Source organism: Choloepus didactylus, chromosome 11 (genome assembly GCF_015220235.1).
Source record: "Choloepus didactylus isolate mChoDid1 chromosome 11, mChoDid1.pri, whole genome shotgun sequence".
In the NCBI taxonomy this organism is placed as follows: Eukaryota; Metazoa; Chordata; class Mammalia; order Pilosa; family Megalonychidae; genus Choloepus; species Choloepus didactylus.
Window position 1 is genome coordinate 82,214,883 of NC_051317.1, and position 7,398 is coordinate 82,222,280.

The 7,398-nt window shown below is 39.5% G+C and overlaps 1 non-coding gene across 1 annotated transcript; it reads right to left on the reverse strand.

Moving 5' to 3' along the window:
* Positions 1 to 6,962: 6,962 nt before the first annotated feature.
* Positions 6,963 to 7,087, reverse strand: LOC119506619. Its single transcript, XR_005211032.1, has one exon. It is a non-coding gene; the product is annotated as a small nucleolar RNA SNORA31 (small nucleolar RNA).
* Between the last annotated feature and the right edge of the window lie 311 nt (positions 7,088 to 7,398).

The following is a 7,398-nucleotide window of genomic DNA, read 5'->3' on the forward strand; positions in this document are numbered from 1 at the left end:
GGTATTCCACACAGCATTGCTTCTGACCAAGGAAACCACTTCACAACAAATGAAGCAAGGGAATGGGCATATACTCATGGAATTCTCTGGTCTTACCATGTTCCCCATCATCCAGAGGCAGCTGGGTTGGTAGAATGGTGGAATGGCCTATTGAAGACTCAGTTACAGTGCCAACTAGGTGACAATATCTTGCAGGGCTGGATCAGTGTTCTCCAGGAGGCTGTGTATGTTCTGAATCAGCATCCACTCTATGGGGCTGTTTCTCCCATAGCCAAGATTCATGGGTCCAGGAATCAAGGGGTGGAAAACGGAGTGACACCACTCACTATCACTCTTAGTGATCCATTAGGGAAATTTTTGCTTCCTGTCACTGCAAGCTTACGCTCTGTTGGTCTACAAGTCTTAGTTCCAAAAGGAGGAGTGCTTCCACCGGGAAACACAACAGTAATTCTGTTGAACTGGAAGTTAAGGCTATCACCTGGCTACTTTGGGCTACTTATGCCTCTGAATCAACAGGCAAGGAATGGGATTACTCTTCTGGTTGGGGTAGTTGATCCTGACTATCAAGGGAAATAGCACTGCAACTACACAATGAAGGTAAAGAAGAGTTTTCCTGGAATACAGGAGATCCCCTAGGGTGTCTCTTAGTACTACTATGCCCTGTTATTAAAGTCAACAGAAAACTTCAACAACCCAATCCAGACAAGACTACCAATGAACAAGAAACTTCAAGAATGAAGGTTTGAGTCACCCCACCAGGCAAAGAACCACAGCCAGCTGAAGTGCTTGCTGAGGGTAAAGGAAACATGGAATGGGTACTGGAAGAAGGAAGTGATAAATATGAACTATGACAACATGTCCAGTTATAGAAATGAGGACTATGATGGCATGAATATTTCCTCCTTGTTTTGTTATCAGTATGTTTGTATTTGTCTGTAAAGCAAATATCTTTGTTTTTTTCTCTATCTTATCCCCTTATCATATGACATAAGCTGTATTGTTCATTTTTCACTATTTAAGTTAAAGGAAATCAAATTTAAGAGTTAATGTCACCCAAGGACTTGCACCCTATTCTGGAGAGATTTATTGCATTTCCAGTTGTACTCAGGACAGCTGAATATTATTAGGCAAAATATACATTTGTTATTGTTCTCTACTTAGAGAAAAAGTATGGTTTAAGGTGATGTGTATAACTTCCAAGTTGACAAGAGGTGCACTGTGATGGTTAGGTTCATGTGTCAACTTAGCCAGGTGATGGTGTCCAGGTGTCTGGTCAAGCAAGCAGTGGCCTAACCGCTACTGCAAGTACATTTGTGGCTGGTTAATAAACTTGAAGGCTGCTTTATTAAATCATCAGTCAATTAGCTGCAGCTGTGACTGATTACATCAATGAAGGGCATTGTGCCAGTTTTGATGTTCTATGTCCCCCAAAACACCATTATCTTTGATGCAATCTTGTGGAGGCAGACATATTAGTGTTGATTAGGTTGAAAACTATTGGTTCAGTGTTTCCATGGAGATGTGACTCAATCAACTGTGGGTGAGACCTTTCATTAGATTATTTCCATGGAAGTGTTTCCCAACCCATTCAGAGTGGGTCTTATTGGATCACTGGAGTACTTTAAAAAGAGCCATGCAGGCCCAAAGAGCAGCTGTGAGTAACATCTTGGAGAGTAACTGAGAGTGAAATTTTGAAGACGAGCTGCAGCTTGCAGAGATATTTTGAAGTAGCCCATTGGAAGCTGACACAGACATTTTGGAGAGTGCCATTTTGAAACGCAACCTGGGAGCAAGCAGAAGCTAGCCACATGCCTTCCCAACTAACAGAGGTTTTCCGGATGCCAATGGCATTTCTCCAGTGAAAGTATCCTATTGTTAATGCCTTACCTTGGACACTTTATGGCCTTAAAACTGTAACTTTGTAAGCAAGTAAATCCTCTTTATAAAAGCCAATCCATTTCTGGTACTTTCTAAAATGGCAGCATTAGCAAACTGGAACAGGCGTGTCTTCCATAATGAGAGAATTCAATCAGCTGGATTTAACCCAATCAGTTGAAGACTTTTAAGTGAGAAAGATAGAGGGCCTTCACTTCTTCTTCAGCTAACCAGTGAAGCATTTCCTGAGGAGCTCATTGAATACCTGCATCAGAGTTGCCAGTTCGCTTCCTGAGGAATTCATCAAACACCTTCATTAGAGTTGCCAGTTTGCTGCCTGCCCTACAGAATTTGGACTTGTGCATGCCCACAGTTGTGTGAGACATTTTTATGAAATCTTATATTTGTAGATATCTCTTGTTGATTCTATTTCCCTAGAGAATTCTAATACAGAGTGTAAACTTATATAACTGCTTTGTAAAACTGTGTAGCAGTTTCTACTAAAGTAACATATATCCCACCCTACAACCCAGCATTTCCCCTCCTACATATTTACCCAAGGTGAATGAAAATGTATGTCCACATACAAACTTGTGCCAGAATTTCATGGCAGCCTTATTCATAATAACCCCTAACTAAAAACAACTCAAGTGTCCATTAACTGTTGAATGGATAAACAGATCCTGATATATTCAGACAATGGAATACCAGCAATATTGAAAAAGAATAATATGTGTAACTACATGATGAGTCTCAAGAAACATTATGCTGGGCAGACACAAAAAAGTACATACTATTTGATTCCATTTTATATAAAAGTTCTAGAAGCAGCAAATAGACAACATTAATATAGAATACTGCAAGTCAGAAGAGTGCAACCTCTGGCCAGGGATGGTGGTTACTGACTGTGAATGGACGGCTTGGAACTTTCTGGGTGATGGAACTATTCTGTATCATCCCTTGTTGGTGGTTACATGAATATATACATAGGTAAAAAGTCATTGAGCTATACATTTAAGATTCACATAGTTTACTAAATGTAAATTATATCTTAATTAAAACAAAAAATAGAAGAAATAAAGAAAAAGAAATCAGAAAATCAAACAGTGAGAAGGCTAGATAAGAGAGCTGACAGTTAGGGAATGTCTGACTTTAACCCACATGCTATAAAATATCCTTCCTTTCCCAAGTAGAAATAAAAGGGTTTTTCTTTTCTTTCTTTTTTCTTTATTTTACTTTTAGTTCTAAATAATGTCCCCAAATATCATAGTAGTTTCCCAGCTTCTGACTTTTGCTCAGATCTGAGTTTGGACCCTGGAACCTGGACCAGCCTCATGGGTGTGCAACTTGTACAATCTCACAGGGCCCCATGCTCCAAAGGGCTCGCAATTTGTTTAATGCTCTGTTGTCACAGTCTTGAAATAATTAATAATTGTATCTTTGAACTTGTGTTGTTTAAGTGAATTTTGATGGGACAATGAAGCATGTGTGGGAGCAGGGGAGATATGTGCAATATGTGTGTCCACTGTTCCTTGCCAACTTGTTATTTTGCCAGGGCTGCCATGGCAAATACCACACAATGGTGTGGCTTAAACAATAATAATTTATTGTCTCACCATTTTGAAGTCCAGAAGTCTAAAATAAAGATGTTGACAAGATTATGCTTTGTCCCATCATGATCTCTCTCTCTCTCTCTTTCTTCCTCTCTCCACTCTGGCTCCTTCCTCTTGTGGCTTTTTCTGGCTGATGGCATCTGAATTTCCTCTCTTTATGAGGCCTCCAGTCATACGGATTAAGACCCACCCTGATTCAATTTAGCCACTCCTTAACTAATAATAACATCTTTAAAGGTTTGGGTGGTTTGAGGCCAAATGTAACCCAGGAAAACATGTTCTTAAATCTAATTTATTCCTGTGTGTGAACCCACTATAGGTCGGACCTTTTGATGAGGCTATTTCAATTAAGTGTGACCCACCTCATTCAGCATGGGTCTTAATCCCCTTGCTGGAGTCCTTTATAAATGGAATGAATACAGAGACAGAGAAAGAAAGCCACAAAAGTTGAAATCAACAAAAGCTGGAAGAGAAGGGAGAGACAGCAGACACCTCCATGTGCCTTGCCATGTGGTAGAAGGGCCAAGGATCACCGGCAGCTGGTATTCAGGAAGAAAGCATTGCCTTGATGATGCCTTGATTAGGACATTTTCCCAGTTTCTAACCATAAGTGAATAAATTCCTATTGCTTAAGCCAAACCCATTGCATGGTAACTGCTTTGAGCAGCCTAGGAAGCTAAAACAAAGGTCATGTTTACAAATGTGTCCACATGCATAGGAACACAGATTAAGACCTGAATGTGTCTTTTGTGCTGGTATGATGCAGTCTCATTTGCATTTTCCCTTTGCAGTGCCCATGAACACAGAATTCTGAACTTTATGTGTGGGAGGTTAGCTAGGCTCAAAGCAAATACAGGGTAGTTTGTTACGTCTATGATTGAGTAAGGAGGAGGTCCCTGACAGCTCCCCAGAAGCCATGCTTTCCATTTGATCCAGAATTTGCTTCCAAGAGAGAAGAAAGGCAATTGTGTTCTAAGAAACATGAATCACCAAAGAACCCTGTGGGAGCCCCTAGCCCAGAACCTTCCCCAAGTGCCTTGAAGACTGCACACAGCAGCTTGCTTGACCTAGGACAGTTAAGGTTTGACCTACTCCCCTTGTAAAATCAGGCCTCTGGCATTAAATGTTATCTACAGCTTGCCTGAAACTACCTCTTCCCTGAAACTCCCTGAGGATAATCTATAATCCTCCCCTCTTTCCTGTTGACTACAATCGATCCCTCCCTATGTCACGAGAACCACCCCCTTCCACTCCTCTCATACCCATTTGTATGTCTTTGTCCTAACCCTGATAAACCACTCCCTGGCACCCACTGCTTTTGCAGAGTATCTTCACGTTGGGCTCTGAACCCGCCGCCATTCAGAGCAGCTCCTGAATTCAGGGCGTGACTGACTTCCCACCCTGTAGGTAAGACCTGAATAAAAGCTCATGTCTCAGAACATGTCCAGTGCTTTCTTTAGTCCTTCAGCTACAAAAGCCCTCTTGGGCCATGACAAACCCCATTGTATCCTTTCTTACCATGTTAATCCTCTGTATTAACTGTGGGAAAATAAATGACATAGAAGGAAAGGGAAATATAGAGCAATATTTTTCCTTTCAGTCATTCCTTACTCATCAAAAAGCTGAAGGTAGAGTGCATTGGAAAATGGTATGCCTATTAAGAAGTGAAGTAATAACGGATGAGTTAGTTTTATGCAGTGTTTCCACTATTCTGGTAAGAAAGAAAACACATATGCATGTACAAACTATGAAATATGAATTGTGTAGTTTTGGTGATTCTGCATACAAGTTAAATTCTCTTACATTTGCATTTAAAATTGACAATGCACAATATATAAATGAATAGTAAAATTATAGAGAGGGGGCTTACACTGAAAACCCACCAAGTGGATTTGGGATTGTCAGGTAGGTGCATCATCTTGTGTATCCATTCTATAACCTATACTAATTTCCTATTATTTTATTAATTATAAAAGTTACAGATCAACTCTGGGTTGTGGGAGCACAGATATTAGTAATGGTATCTTTTGTACTTTCCTATGCTTCTAACATCTCTAAAAGTTAAAAAAAAAGAAAAATACATAATGTGTGTTTGTTTTTCAAAATCTGAAAAATACAGAATAGTGAAACAATCATCCATAATTTCACAACCTGGAGGTAATTACTGTTAAAATGCCAGTATCCATTTCTTATTGAAGGGAAAATGGACAGATCTTCTACGGAATTTTATGAGGGTTAAGGAGGTAGAGTATGAAAACAAGGGAAAGTAGCACATGTGAAAAAAATAATATCCAATCCTTCAAAATAAGATAGCTGCCATAGGGACAGAGGCAGAAGAGTAAAATTTTAAGACAGCTAGAACATTATGACACAGAGATGCTGTATACAACACTTTTAACTCCACATAAACATGTCTCAGAACTTTTCTATTCTAATTAGCGGAACAATTTACTTCATAAAATATTCACACTCATAAAACAAAAACAAAACAAAACAAAACAAAAACAGTTGCTAGGTTCTCTGCACTAGTGATCTTCACAACAACGCTTTGAGGTAGGTGCTGCTGCCCCCATTTAAAGAGAGGATCCTGAGGCACAGAGAGTCCAAGTAACTTTCCCAGGAATCACACAGCTGATAGACAGTGGACTTTTTGTTGTTATTGTTGTTGTTACTGCAAGCAATTTTAATACAAAAGTGTGTCTTGTATTTTAAACAGTTCATGGTAGAGATTCAATTTCTGCCTCAATTAAAACCAGTTGAGATAATCACACAGCAACATGGTAGGAGCAGAAGAGGGACAGCAGCTGAAAAACAGAGCCCCCCGACAGTCCCTCTTCCTGGTCACTTGGTCAGTTGACTTAATTATGCACAGAAAAAGACAGAAGTAAATGGGACTTGGTAGCAAATGTGCTGGCGAACTCCTTTAAAGGACAAGCAAATGTTTGTCTTATGTCCACATTTTCAGAATAGGCTTGTAGAATGCATTCCTCAATTTGTAGGAAGTTGATCCACCATTTAAATAAATAGCAAAAAATTCAGATACACAAATCTGTAATTCACAACCCCACCAAGGAGACTGCCCGTGCCAAGGGCTTGGGTCCCAGAGAGCCGCAAGCTATCGGTGCTAGGCTGAATAGGAAGTCACAAACCAGGACTTTAAACCCCCCAATGTTCTTACGTTTTCTGAACAGTTACATTGACCCCTAAATTCTAGCAGCTATTTGCCTTTTGAACACCCTGTACTGAGACAGTATTCAAAGACAGTATTTGCAATGAACTCCTTTTGCTGTATCATGTGCAAATGTCGCTTAGATGAGTTTCCCTCTTTTTATCTAAAATCCTCCCCTCAATTCTTTTTTTTTTCATGTAAATTCAAACTTTAAGATTCCTTTTGTGGAGTAAAAGGCTCTTTGTTGTTTACAAAGTTATTTCTAGTTGCAAAAATTAGCTCCACCCACCCATATTCTTAGTGTTTCCTGTATTCCCTCATTGAAACTTGGCTGCCACATTCAGACAAAGTGTGAAGATATTTTCTCTTGCATCTGTAGTGGAAACCTCAGAAGCAGTCATTAATTGCTCCAGGTTTGTCAAAGATGCATTGAATCCTTTTTTTTTTTTTTTAATTTTTATTTTGAAGTAACTTCAAACTTACAGGATAGTTGTAAAAATATTACAAAAACAATACACAGAACTCCTTCATACCCCCCCACCCAGATACCCAAGTATCGTAGTTTGGAACCGTACCCCAAAAAATCATGTTCTTAAATCTAATCCATTCCAGTGGGTATAAATCTATTGTAAGTAGGATCTTTTGCTGAGGTTACCCAGGGTGGGTGTTAATCCTCTTACTAGAGTCCTTTACAAACAGGATAAATAGAGAGAGAGAGAAAAAAGCCGTGGAAGCAAGAAG